Genomic DNA, 15555 nt, shown 5'->3' with positions numbered 1-15555 from the left:
TTGTGCACCATAGCAAAAAAAAGCCTTAGATGATTTAATGTCAAGGACAGTAGCCCACATATTTCTGACGGTGTCAGCAAGTAACTGACCACAAGTTTCCAAAAGGTTACTACATCCTATATTGAACATTAAAGTGACTGCTAACTGACAGCAATGGTTCACTATGTTGTTCATCAAAAGGGATTATGCAAGCGAGTGACATCTTTAGTGTCGTCAGTGAAGCCTGTGAAAACATTAACTTAAAGAAACTGTTTTTCAGTGACCATTAGTGGTTCAGTGAAAGCGGTTTGTGGTTTATTTTTGTTCAGGGAGGAAAGCATCCAGTGTCATGTTCACTGGCTCTTTGCTGAGAGGCACTTTGTCTCAAAGACACTAGGAAGAATTTGGAGAATGTCCTGGAAACAGTTGCCAAAACTGTAAATTGAACTGTGATCTGAGTGCTGAACTGCTGCCAGTTCCAGGAACTACTTGATGAAGATCAGTCACACTACTTAACTTTGCTATTGTACAATGTCATATGCCTTAGCAGGAACAGGAATTTGATGGGTGTGTAACATGGCTTGATGAGATAAGAGCTTTCTTTAAAATAAAGGTTGCAAATCATTATTAACTGAAGAAATAGTAGGTTTTAGCTAGTCCCTGTTTTACCATAATGATATCATAATGTGTAAAGTCATCAAAAGTGTGAACTTTAGAAAAATACCCAGGGAGATATTTCAATAATAATGCAGATTATATTCTTTAGAACCTTGAGAGCTGATTATTAAATAGTGTCTAACTGTGAGGGTTTTTTTGCTGGATTTTTATCAGAAAGTACTAGCAATCGCGAAGCCTGTCTAAAGAAGAATTCTTATCTACAAGATTATACATTTTGTGATTTCCTATCAAAGACTTAATATTTCTTGTAACATATCAGTTTTGCTCAAACTGAATGAATTTATTTTTGAGAAAAAGTTAAATTTCTGAAAGATATATAGCAGTTTCCTATCCTAGATGTACAACTCAGTACAAACCTGTGTATAAGTTGGAACTGAAGAGCTGTCAGTTAAAGAAAATTGTCTTTTGCTTCCTGTTCATGCGTTGTGAGGTGTCTTATGATTGTTAGGCTGCACTTCTTGGATTACTCTCGTTTTGTATACATTTCTAGCTGCTTTCCTCTGTGTTTAACTACATGAAACAGAGCTTTCAGTAGCATGCCAATAACAAGCAGAGAACTAGGTGTATCTATCAGAAAAGCACGGAAGATTTTTTTGTTTCAAAGTCTTTGGTGGAATGTGGGCAGGATGGAGGGTGGTGGTTTCTGAATGTGCTGTTACCATTTTAATATGGTTACTCCAATGGTTTCTCCAAACCGCAGAAAAAGTTGTTACTTAGAAAGTTTAGGTTCGTTGAGTTAAAGGTTATTTGTTTCATTAGAATGGGATTCAAAACCTGTTTTCCAAATGGCTGCTTTATTCTGTGCTACATACTCCCCAGTATTTCAACTGGACTTGAATTCAAATTAGTGCCATCATATGTACTATCAAAATGGAAGCTATTTTTCTGATGTAGCAAATTATGGAGTCATGAAACCTGATATTTAAGAATCAGTGGTCATATTAGCATGTAGACTATGACGTATTTCTTGCATACAACAACATGCAACTATTTAAGAAAAATGCTTCAAAAGTTTGCTAACTTACTCATGATTTAACAATGGTATTGTGAGTAGAGGTAATTAAGTTATAAGCAGAGTATAGAAAGGTAGTGATATCTAGTACATGTTGTTGTACCCTCTGGTATACATTTTTCTGTATTTTACTTTTTTTTTTATAAAGTAGAGATGCTTAACTTGATATGGAAGTTTGCCAATATTCTCCCACTTATAAAAAGGGAAATGTACTGTGATTTGGCAGCTACCAGGCTTTTTCTGACCTGCTTTTCTGCTTTGTATAAATAATTGAACAGCTGATAAATAAGCGTGTCTGTCCTTTCTACTGCATTTTATAATGTAATACATTTTTACCAGTTTTGGCTGTGGCTAGTAAGCAAAATTATATCCTGAGCTACCTGCAGTAATGGGTGTTGCTATTAGTGACGGAGCACTAGAGTTGGAGGTAGAAAAGCACGACTTCCTATGTCAGATCTACCACTAAATTACTACAGACAAATAATTTTACCTCTTCATATTTCATCCAGTCTTTGTGTGTCTTGACACAGCAGCTGTATCTTACTAATCTCCTAAATTTTGGAATGTATTTTGATATACATAATACGGTAGGGCATATTCTACCCAAAAATGGGCTAATGAGCTGATATAAGTGAAAATAAATATCCCCACCTTGTCACACCCATGATAGGTGTAAGGGTTGGAGCAGGTGTTTAAAGTGGGAAATGCTTTTCAGTAAAGGCTTGACCGTACTGGGTTGGTGTTTTTTTTGAGGGATGATTTTTTTTGATCATTTGTTTTTTTGATTCACAGTGGCTGTCCTTTGTGGTTCATCACCTTTCCCCAGCTAAAAGCTTCCAGCTTCTCAAAGCTTGTTTTTAGCAGTCCTCCCTTTTCTAAATGAACCAGAATGAACCTGCTGAGCTGGAGGGATGTGGTGTAGTCCAAGTGAGCTAATTTGGCCATCTGCACCTTCCCTGGTGAGAAGCTGCAGCTCAGTATTTTTGGCACAGCTGATGTGAGGCTCCGGGGACCAGTCTGCCCACCCTTCCACCTGCAGAGCCCAGCGCTGAGCATCACCTCTTGAGTCTCCTCCTGCACAGACACATCTCTTCACTAAATGGGGCTCTGATTTTACTCTTTAGTCATTTATTTTAGTATATTAATTTTTTGATCATCAGTATACATGACAGATGACACAATTTTAGGATTATCTTCTCCATCTAATGATCTACAGCTTTTTCTTCAATTAATGCGCAGCGCTATTGCATTGTCAACATGTGCTGCTAAAGAGTATTTTGCTGGACTAGATGAAGCGAGAGAAGACAGTTCAGAAGGATCTAGTACCTCAGCTTCTTACGTTCTTCCATCCAATACAGTTAATTTATACCAGCTCAGATAGTTGAAGACTTATTTACACATGGTAGGAGCGCTAAACAAAACCACAGTTGAATTTAATGGGTAAAAATATACAATGGTGAGAGTATACTTTCAGAGCATTAATGCAGTTCTAGAAAATAATTCAAATTGCAGTCTATACTGTGAGGACAGATCATTCCTTAACTATTATAGAGAATATTAAATATTATAAGTGGCTTTTACAGCCATTAAATGTAATCTCTGAAAGTGTAAATTGATGCTATAGTTCTAAAAGGACCGCTGTTTTTTCAGCTTACATCTCTGCATCTCAAGGAAAACATGATCTAATTTAAGTATTCCAGTGAAAGAATGTATGAAGAATTCGCCTATTACTTCCTTAGGCAACACATTTGTTACCTGGGTAATACAAATTAATTTACTGTTTGATTAGCACAAATGTAAGCAATGTACCAAGAAGGGAAAGAATTTTATAGTTATTATAATGGTAAAGTACATTATGTCAAATTGCATTCAGCAAACAGGCTATTGTACTACACACTGCGCCTTTGAAAGTAAATGCCAGATATATCTGAAACATATGAACAAATCTGAAAGCTAATATGGACCTAATCCAAAGGCTGCTGAAGCAAATGGAAGGATTCCCACTGACTCCAATGAACTTTGGTTATGGGCCAGCGAAAAGTAGTGTTCAAGTTACCAAAGAGCAAAGCCACTGAAATGCAATTGGAAATTTTTCTTTTTATTTGCTAAGCTTTATGGGAGAGACATCAGCTGTCTGGTTTCTTGAAGCAGCGTGTATTTGGGATGTCCATCTGCTGCTGTTCACATTATTGATATGTGTGGAGAAATGACCATCTATAAGGCAGTTAGGTGGCATATAGCTTTTACTTGCAGCTCAAGAGGAATCTGTGGAATCTCAAGACTGGTCATTGCTATAGCAAAAAATAATAGATATGTCAAAGTAATGGAACTATACTTATTGGCAAATATTTGTAAATGAGCCCATACTCTATGGGGAGCATTTTTTTGTTTGTTTTGTTTCGTTTTTTTTCCCCCAAGTTAGTGTCACTAGTCCAGGTACCAGTGTAGGAGAAAGGGACCTGGGGGTCCTGGGGACAGCAGGGTGACCATGAGCCAGCACTGTGCCCTTGTGGCCGGGAAGGCCAATGGTACCTGGGATGGATTAGAAGTGGGGTGGTCAGTAGGTCAGAGAGGTTCTCCTGCCCCTCTACTCTGCCCTGGGGAGACCACACCTGGAATATTGTGTCCAGTTGTGGCCCCTCAGTTCCAGAAGGACAGGGAGCTGCTGGAGAGAGTCCAGCGCAGCCACCAAGATGCTGAAGGGAGTGGAGCATCTCCTGTGTGAGGAAAGGCTGAGGGAGCTGGGGCTCTTTAGCTTGGAGGAGTCTGAGGGGTGACTTCATTAATGTTAACCAATCCTAGGCTTTATTGACTTCACTGAATTTTTAACGAGACTACATCATGACAGTTTAAAATAATGTGTTTCTAATCTATATTAAACTCCTCATTTCATTGTCTCTAGATTTTAATCTGTTTTTTTCCCTAATTAACTGCAGTCAAGCATAGCTTTTCAGTGAATAACTTTATGATTTCTTCTTACAAAGGCTCCTGTTCCATGTGAATTTTTTTTTTGTCGGCCAGCTAAGATTCAAATGTGAAAAATGAAACATTCTTTAAAAAAAATTGAACACGTGTAAGAGAAAGTTGTTCCTTGACAACAAAAGTATTAAAACCCCATACGAGGCTTTTAATCTTAATTGTAAACCCTTTACCCAGTTAATTGTTTCAGTATCTGACCTCTTATTAATTTCTTCCTGTTAACAATATCACATTTTATCATTACTCAAAAAGGCTTCATCTCCTTTCATTTTTTTTTTTTTTCACCCTAAATAAGAAACGCGTTACTGGGTTAAGAGACATGAAAGTGCATTTATTCATAGATTTTAGCAAAGCTGAAAACTCTGATCACTTCCTGGAATTGAGTACAGCTATAACCTAAGTACTTGCAGTACAAGAATATTGACAGCCTTATTAGTTAAAAATAGCTCATATAGAAGATATATCTTGGTTTAGATATTGCTAACACTGAGACATCAACATATTTCCTCAAGTGGGCTTTTGCCTGTTACAGGACTGTGATTCTTGCCATGTTCGAAAGTCAGAAAATAACAGCAAATTGAGAACATGATAATAAGTTCCTAAGAATGCTGCTAAACACTGCTTCTTGCAAATGATGTTCTCCTTGCCCTGTCTCTATTGCAGTCCTATAGTTTGATTGTGTGGTAGAAATATTTTGACATTTGTATTACGGTCACTGTCAAGTATTCCTCCTTCTCCCCTGAAAGTTCAGGTGCAACTTCAAAAAACAATTCTGGTGAAGAAGCTAGATCAAGTAGCTCTTGCTGTGATTTCAGACCAAGTCTTGCCATCTTCAGGCTGACTCATCCACTGAGTTACACGTTATTTCAAAACCCTCGTAGACTCCGTGCGGCAGAGAAAATACAAATGTGCTAAGATGGGTTTTCAGCTCTTCAGAGTTATGTATTTTGTCTAAGGCAAATCTAAAATAATCTACTTGAGGACAACAGCTTCTCGAGATGCCAACAGTGAAGGATATTCTAGGGTGTTGAAACTCTCCTTATCACATGCACAAGTAATGTCTACAGAAACCTTAAAATCGAGCATAGCTATGTAAGCAAGTGTAGGATTTAACAACACAGGCGTTTTACTAACATGTGCTAATTTGAAGCTGACACAGGCAGAAGACATGAGGTATTGTTTGCCTCAAATTATTTAAGTACAACATTTGCCATTCCTGTATTTGATTTTGTGCCAGCAGATCTGCAATTACCACACTCTTGAAATACTTAAAATGTTCTAGTCTACTGTATTGTCTAAAAATATGTCAACTTTTATGTCAAGTGTGAAGATTGAAATTGTCACCTCAGCAACTGAAAATGTCTCTGCTAATTGCACATTTAATGGAAAAGAGGTATTTTAATTAATTTCACTCAGATTTAGGGAAAAATGTGATTTCATATGGCAGCATATTGAGTTTGGTATTAATACTTTATTTGACTAAGAAATAATCCTACAGTCAAAAAATTCACAGGCAAGAGAATAGGTATTTAAGAGGGCAACTACTTCAGTAACTTCTTGATCATCTGTAGCTCTTGACAACTTTATAAAAGGCTGAAAGTAATTTCTGTTCCTGGCTCTTTGGTAACTAAGAGTTGACAATCCTGTGCCTGGCCTGAATGCTTCAACTCTGATCCTTTTCAAGAGGTCCATTTATTTTTGCTGATAAATGAATTGATTTTCTGACTAGTACTAATTGTAGAATTTTGCATTTTCATCATTAAGTGAAAACATGGAGGTGTTATACTTTCTATATTTGGGCTTTGAAATTATTTCACTTTGAAAATTATTAAATATATTAACTTGCCTCAGAGTTAGTGGAAGAGTTCTTTGATACACTGAAAAATGATTAAAGGATAGGAAACAAGGAATCACTTTTCATTATGGAATAGCATTGATTAAGGATCAGTGCAGGACCAGTCTGGGATTAGTAACAATTGATCTTCATTAATGAGCTGGAAAAGACAATAAATAGTGAGGTCTGAAGATGATATTAAGCCCTTTTCATGATACCATCTTAATGATATGGAATTCCAGATGGAACTTAAAAGAGGTAGTGGGTGAGAGATCGTTTAAATTCACTGTGGACAAAAGTAAAGGTGTTGAATCTAGGGAAAGAGGACTTAAACCATGCCTACCCAGTGCTGAGCTTAGAATAGGCAGTTATTCTCAGTATGTTAATCTTGGAGTCACAACTGACTGCTTTGTGAAATCAATGCTCAGTGTGCAGCAACAGCAAAAAAGCCAATGAGATTCTTGAGGATATCTGGATTAAAGTAGGTTTTATAGATGAAGTTTATGTTCCTATTTACTTGTGTTTTCTCAGAATTAAAATTCACTAAATTTCATCAGCCTTTTAAGTAAGTAGATTCTCTAAGCACTACACAGATGAGTGTTTTTCCATCCAAATGGACTGCAGTGCAAGAAGTTTAATGTGATTTTACTCAAAAAAATAATTTTAATACCTTTATTCTTAGCTAAGAATTCACCAGATGTAATGCTACAGCGAGGCCAACTGAACTGCCCTTGCCTATGAGAAAGCAAGGACAAGTTAATTTGCTGTGACTAATTGGAAAACATGCAGCATATTAATATGCAAAAAGTGCAAGCTGTGATTATGTCAAGCAATGGAACCATGTAAAAGATTTATGTTTAAAGTAGCATGCTCTACCTCTAGATTTTGTATGCTTTCTTCTATCAAAAAGAGTGAAGCTGTTGAACTGGGGAAGAGAGATGTCCAGAGTTATCAACATACAAAGTGAAAAGATGAACATCCTGAGAGTTAGAAGAGATCTTCTCTCGGTGTCCAGGTAATGTTTCTTTTCCTTTTCCAGGTAGAGGCAGAAAATGGATTTGAGAAGCACATTTTGTCATCTTGTGAAGCCGCTAATATAGGCTGAACTGAGCCTCAGTTGAGGTGGGCACAGTTAATGAAACAGCTTTATGAAGTTGAACAGCACTATGACGCAGTTTTCTTAAGCTCTTTCTAAGTAGGGAGAAAAGGAAGTTCTCTTGCACTTCCCACCTGGAACATTGGAATGACTTGTCCAAAGACTGTCTTTGTCACAAAGAAGGGGAGGGGATATGAAGTCCTGTTTGACCATCAGACTAATTCAACAATATGTCCCTTCCAAATGTTTTTGTTCCTGTAGGTTGTACCATCTGATACACCTCCTACCTATGTGCTGTTTTCTCTGAAAACAGGGGGTATGTTTCTGCTTTTGAAGGTTGTGCATTTCAGTGAGGCATCTGTAGATACAGAGCCTGTCCCTGACAAACAACATACCTCTGTCTGGTTTGCATCTGACTGTGGCTAGTCCCCTGTGCTTGTGGCTTGTGACTGCATCTTCACTTCCCTGCACAGGTGCTTATCTCACTCAATTGCATGCATAAGGAGAAAACGGCTTCTTGAAGTGGATGTTCTCACATGGAACCTTTCTCTTTCTCCCATGGTATACTGTCTACACCAGGAACCATCGGTGTTTTGAATCTAAAGAGTAAAATAAAACCACTGATTTATTTTTCAGGTACTTGTCAATGTTACTGGCCAGTCTAGGAACTTCTTTCTGTCTCTTATTCTGTTCACGTTTCTGAGTGACAGTTCTGTCCCAGTTCTATCAGTTGTTTCCATTCTCCACTGAGCTAATAACCATCTTGTTCAGACAGAGGAGGAAAAAAGAATACCTTAGATCCACAGCCATTGGTATTACTGCATGTTTTTCTGTAGCGATGTCTTCAATATAGCTAATAACAGACTAACAGGGCTGTATTGCACCGCAAGAGCTTTAATTTTGTACTTGAGTGCCACATCCCTGTTCCCACCACGCATGTCCAAACTGTCTCAATGTCTGTGTTACACTTTCACCTTTGCTATCAGCAGTTGTACACGTGCATGTTTTCTCATTCAGATAACCTGAGAGGAAGAGATTGTGATGGAAAGAACAGTGATACATTAAAATATCAAATATAGAGGACAGAAAAAAACTATACTCTTGTCGTCTCTGACTCAGAACCTTTCTCTGCTGGACTTGGACATGCAAGTTCCACCTCACGGTGTGCGCGTTTCAAGGCATATTAGTGATAGGCATTCCCTTTTCTGCGTGCTTTCTGCATTTTGCTAACGTGGAGTTACATGAAGCCTTATGATAAAGGGCTCAGATATCCATCAAATATACAGGGTATTTTGAAACATTGTTCCATCTAACATGCAGCTTTCAATGTTTTCATAAAAATTAAATTCAGATTTTTCACCTGAAAAGCAAGCTACCTATATTACACTATTTGTTGCCACTATAGAAGAGAGTGAAACAGGAAATTGCTAAGGCTAAATCGCTGGTTTTTCTGTACTACTTAATAAATACTTGAGACTTAAGCTGTTAGGCTTTGTTGTCTTTGGACTTTGAGTTTATATTTTTATATAGTTAGATATAGGTATATATTGGGATTAATGAAGGCCAGCAAAAGAGGATTTGTCAAAGGCCTGTTGGACATAATCCAGGGAAAGTTTTTTAATGCTCACCAGGCTTTAATATGGAAACATCTTTTTCTACAATCACAAAATGACTCTCTTGATCGATTTGCTTTTTTTTACTGGCAAGCTAGAATTGATTCAGATCATACAATATTATTTTTGCTCAGATTCTAATACTTTACCTAAATTTACACCTATTAAAACTTGTAATTTTCCTGGGTTTGATCAATGTGTGCATTCTGAACCGATCTTTGCTAAAGCATCCTTCGCTGAAGAGCCTGTGAGCTAGAAATTATTTCACTTTGAAAAACATCCAGTGTATTATTAAAACCATTTCCTTTGTCATATCCCTACCCTGTTAGTCACTGTTCTCTTCATAGAGGCTAATTAAATGTTATGCTGCTAATCAGTGTTGATAGATACAAAATACTGTAATATCTTCTGGCTTTATGGATTATGCTAATGGCCATCTGCCTATTATTGATAATTTGTTCTTCAGTTACTGGAGGGGGAGGAAGAAGCTGTTTGGTTAACCATAAAAGGGAGCTATTTGGTTTATGATGCATTCAGCTCTATCACCAGTTGTCTTTAGCTATTAAAGTTACTGTAACTGCAAAGAATATAATGCCATCAAGGTCTGAATTTTCTCTAGTATATGAAATTTGTATGTTCAGACATCTAGAATACATCATGAGTGGTAAGAGCTTGATGGTAATGAGCTTTTTAAGTACTCAATGTGTTAAACGAAAGGTAGATGGATACATGATTAAATTTCATACTGAAGTTGTCTGAAATGCTATTAACTATGAAGAGTAAAAGGCCATGGAAAAAGTCTAAATTCTGTAACACAGACATCTTTAACAAAATCTATATGTATAGAAACTGCCTCAGATAACTGTGCAAATGACAGCCTACTCCATTGGTAGCAGGAAAACGTCAATTATAAAGGTTCGGATGCTCTGTTCAGAGAAATGATGTGCATGCCTGTCTTCACGTACCATGGTAGTATCAGATTTTCTCCAGTATGAAACATGTCAGGTAATAGTCCTTCAGCAGCCTATTGAATTTTGCAAAGCTTTCTTGGGCTGTACTGGAGATTTCAGTTTTACTTAACTAGTTTGTCTGTCTTGCTGCTCAACCAGAACAGACAGCTCTGAGACAAACAGTGAGAACAGACGAATGCCAGAGGTTAGCTCTAGAGTTAGTTAAAAATACCCAGATTTATTTCAAAATAACTTGCTGAAGGAGACCGAGGATTGTTTCATGGAAGAGGATAGTCTGACTGATGTAATAGCAACTGTTGGCAAACACATTCAATGGTGACCATTGTATGTTCTGTTGCTGTTGTTTTTTATTAGACTGCTTTACAAGCAGTGTCTATGATTAATAGATACCAGTAATGTGTCCAAATTTCCTTGGAGGTTACCAAAACTTCACGAAACCAAGAATTTGTATAATCATATCTGTCAGTGAAGGGCACCACTGAGAGATCCCTCAGGCAATCTGCAGAAAGTCTGCTTGAGTTCTGTAAATGCTTTGAAGTGCAATTGAGATGCTGTACCAGTAAACTGAAACACTGAACAGTGCATTTTCATCTGAATACAACTCTTATTATATGTATATATACACCAGCGAAGTATGAATGGCTAGAGTTAGCTCAAAATGAAACTGCCTTATAGATAATCTCTTTAATATTGGCTAGTTTTTTTCTCATGCAACAGCAAAGCAGATATCCTGTGTGTTTCTTCTAAGCTTATACTTCCATTAATGAACTAACCTTACTCCTTTGCAGAGGTTTTAGGCAGTTTTCAGAGCCTTGGTAGCACTAATAGGCTGTTGTGGTTCTGATGAGCCACACCTGGGGCCTGATGGGCCTCCAACCCTCCTCACCCCACCCTCAGTTATAGGCTCAGGATCCTTATTTAAGCTCAATCTTGAACCTTAGCTCCATGCTTGAGCAGTGCTGTGCAACTGCTGATTTCCAGCTCAGCCTCCACCAGTGCCCTGCCTGGCCATGGACTGACTTCCCAGTTTGATCTCAGAACTGTCACATCTCTCTGGACCTGCCTGTTGCTACCTGGGCTATGTATGATCCTAAACTATGGACTGACTTTACAGCTTGAACTCACCTCTGCCTTATCACTGTGAAACCGCCTGATAATCTGGACTTGTGTTTGAACCTGGCTTGAACCTCTGTCTTGCATTGGTTGGACATTGTGGGCTGACCCTGCGGAGTGAGGCTGCGCTGCTGGCTGGGTTATCCCCTGGCTTCCCATCCCTCGAGGAGCTTCTCCCTGATGGTTTGGTATGGAAAAGGCTGGAAAGAAAACCTGTGCTATAATAACTTTTTTTTTTTATTCCTGTTATGTTCGTATTCACAGTTCTGTGTTTTGTAGGATAGACACAAGAAGCTGCCCCTTCACTCTATACTTGTCTTTTGTTCTAGTTTTCCTGTCTTGTAGGTATCTTAGATTCCCTAGGTACTTGAAGGTGGAGTATTGTCATTTTCAGTCATACCTTGTATTTATCTATGATGGATAAAGACAAAACACAGTCATCAGGGATTCCCCATGACTGATAACAGGTTTACATCCTAACAACACTCCCATTTGCTTCCCTCAGGGTCACTCGTGAATCTAGCACATTGCTAGTACTTCCACAGAGGAAAAGCTGTTATTCAGGATAGCATTGTTATATAAAGCTGCAGATTTGAAGGCTGCCCTGAAGACATCATTATCTGTTTCTGGAAATGAAAATAAAATCAAGAGGTATTGTTTTATCCGTCAGACTGCTGTGGATCTTAAAATCTTCCCTTGGTGTTAGAAAATGTGACTTTGTTTCTTTTTGTTTGTTTTCTGCATTGGTCAGTGTTGGGGTTGTGACTATTTGGCTTTGTGGTACTGAGCTATGCAATCTTGTGAACACAGCATTGAGGAGTTTCTGGTGTTTAACTGTGTTTTGCCTGAAGAGGAGCAAAGCTGCAGAAACTGCAAGCAATGTGTTGTGGAGGATTCTGAATTAAAATATGTGGAGATAATTTTTTTTTGGTCAGGATCAGAGCACATATATCAGTGTAGTTCACAAGTAGATTACAGGACCCCCAGAAGATAAATTTGTTTAATTGTATAAATTTTAGGCTACTAGTAAGTAATCAACTGACTTGAGGAATACTCTGTACTTTACTATACCTTGCTTTCTACCAAAAGTTGAGGAAAACACATATAAAACCTGAGGATTTTAGACTGAAAAATAACAGATGAATCTTCACATTGAAGCCTGCTGTGAAAGCAGGGCTGAGGTGCAGCAGTGAAACCTATTGATCCTAGTAGGACACAACAGTTTCCCGCTATCAGCGTAACAGCTCACAAATTCCTAGATCCTTCTGAAACAGAATATGGGAGTAAACCACACAGTGCACATTTACACTACAAGGCACAGTACTTCAGCAGGAGGGATGGCTTGTTTGGTAATCAGGAGAGACAAACTGCTGTGTCAAACAGGTCTATCGGGAAAGAAATAAACAATTTAAATATGGTGTGATGGTAGACATGGAAGTGTCCCAAAGGTGTAAAGGATTCCTTGGTGGAGAGTTCAATACTCCCCCCTTTTTTCCATGTAGTTTCCTTCAGTTCAAATAGAATTTCAAGTGTGATGTGACCTTTTTCCTTTATCATTTTTTTTTTTTTGGTGTTAACTCAAGCACTTTTGTGTGTGCTTAGCTCTGATTTTTGATGGGACTTGGATGTGGCATGAAGTGCATATGCTTTACAAAGCAAATATGACCTTAGTGGAAGACCTGATCATCAACCTCATCAAGCTGCTAATCCAAAGAAGGCTGCGGTGATGCCTGCAGTGCAGGAAGAAATAGCAGAGAGGATGCAGTGACTAGTAGAAGAGAACAGTGCTAGAGTAAGCTGGTCAAGACTTAGGAAGAGTTGTGGAAAGCCCCTGAAAGGGGATAGGAGCATGTAGGAGCAAATCTCCTCTCAAGACAGAGCTGGAATCTGAAAGATGTTCAATGCCTTTTTTTTTTGTCTGATAACAGTAGAAACAGAGAGACTGAGGTTGTGGGAGAGCAAAAGCAAGTATGCAGCTTCCTGAAATTTTGAAGTTTGTGGTGATGATTGAACGATTTCGTTTGAAGGTGATGGGTGACCAAGTTGTACATGTGACAAGTTGTACTTGTCACAAAGCATGTCGTGTCTTAGCTATTATGCCTGCATGACAGCAGGGGCTGGAGCCATTTCACATCTGACCAGTGGACTCAGAACCTTGAAAACAGCTCAGTAATGTAATGATTTCAAGTTTCAGTTAAAAATAGCTCTGGCTTAGGCCTGTTCCTACAAAATATCTCCCAGCTTATCACTGGGACACTTTTATTTTTTAGCAGAGGAACATATCTTTGTCAATACTAATCTATTGAAAGAGCACGGACAAAATTCAGCTAAATTTTCTTTGCTGCTGTTCCTAATTAGAGGTTTTGCTGAGGTGTTGCAGCTGAAGGCTCCTGCAGAAGGTTATGTCACTTTCAGGTACTTAATCTTTACTTCTTTATCAGGAAATTGCATCACTTCCTATGTTGGCTTTTTAAAAGATAAACAGTGTTAAGAGCTTTGGACACAAACAGAAAATACAATGAGGTCACCACTGTCTTCATTTGTAAATCTACAGAGAGGGGAGACTAATGCAATAAGTCTGTGTCTGACCTGCAACGACTTCTGCTTTAGAAATCTTAAATACCATTTTGCACAAGAGAGCTACATAAATCTTTGGACACAAAAGTGAAGAATAACCTATTCAGGCTCAAACTACAGGGAGCATGTTAGGCAGACTGAATATAATTAGTTAAAATGGGATTTGGCTAGGACACTGGAGTTAATTAAAAGAATATTACAGGGTCTTGAATGAGCAGAAGTGGTTGGGGTCCTGGCAGATGTCGCACCTGAATGATGGCAGGTCGATCAAAGCGCTGATCTCTTGCACTGTGCTGGGATGCTGGCTCAGAACCCACTCAGAGGAGAGAGGGCAGTGTCGTGACTGATTTATGTTGAAGTGTGGTGTGACATAAGCAGTAGGTTTTGGACTATTTGTGAGAGTGATGCTTTTTTTGTATGCTTCTTCGGTACCAGACAAAGTGTGGCCCAAACTGAAGAAATCTGTCAAAGCAGCAGAACATCCTTTATGTTCTGTATACTTTCTACAATGCTTTAGTGGGAATGGTTAAAAGGAGGTAAACCACCATGCTTTTTTAGTGAACTCTTTCATGTTCAAGTCAAGAAAGAGAACTCTTGTCTTTGGTCTGCCTCCTATAGATAATGGGTCACACATTCAGCAAAGTAACATGTCTATTTTGACTTTCTGCAGTGCCTATCAAATATGTGGTTATGGTTATTCTATTGTTCTGTCAAAGTGTGCAGTACAGTTGATTAAAGCTAACATTCAAGCAAACTTAAATTTTATCTGTAATGCAGCCATTCTATCTCCTCAGCCTCAGGACCAGCTACCTGGCAGGTGGTTATTTATTGTGGCCTGAAATTGTTCTGCCTTAAACACTTATAATGATTTCCAAAATAATATTGCGTCTTATCTGCTCTGGTAGTTTGTTTTTTTTTTTTTGTAATGAGTTTCTTGTTAGAATATCTGCAGAAGAGCTCCTCTTTCTTCCACACCAATTTCTACCACTGTATAAGCCAAATGTAATGTATTTCATGAACAGTTAGTATTAAGTGTATTGAGTTGCTTTCAGTAGTTTATTTGCTTATAGTACTGCAAAACTGGTGTTGATCTTTCCTATTTCCTCCTTGGAGAAACATGATAACTTTAGACTTACAAAAGAACATGTTCTTGATTCCAAACACTTGTGTTCTTGAAACCATTATTTTGAATTTTGAATTTCTGTTGTTGTTTAATTTTTTTTAAAAGGAGGATTCTCTGAAGGGGATTGTGTAGTTAAGAAGATGAACTTACTGCAAAGAATTTGAACCTAAGTACAATCAGACATCAGCAATAAATAAAATAGTGCTTTTCCCTGTAAAATATAAAATCTGCACAGCAAATATGAAGCAAACAATCACTATGTCAGATCTCATTCATCAGAATCAAATGCAATACAGAAAAGCTGTGCAGGTTTAAGTTGTTTTCTGCAGGGCTGCATGTTATTCGAGTACTGGGCAGTTGAGGTGAGACAAAAGAATCTGTCCCTAGAGGCCTCACACATTTCCCATGCCCATCAGGAGACACCAGAACCGATACTGAATTACCTCTGACAATTTTGAGAGTATTTTAAAATCATTATAGGATTGAGTAATTTTTCAAATGTAGGTGAGGCTGAGAGGCTTTGCACCGAACCTTTACAAATCCAAATGAAAATGAAACTGTTTGCCAAGATTTTAGCACT

The sequence above is a fragment of the Patagioenas fasciata genome, chromosome 11 (genome assembly GCF_037038585.1).
Source record: "Patagioenas fasciata isolate bPatFas1 chromosome 11, bPatFas1.hap1, whole genome shotgun sequence".
Taxonomy (NCBI): Eukaryota; Metazoa; Chordata; class Aves; order Columbiformes; family Columbidae; genus Patagioenas; species Patagioenas fasciata.
Note: the sequence above shows the minus strand (reverse complement) of the source record.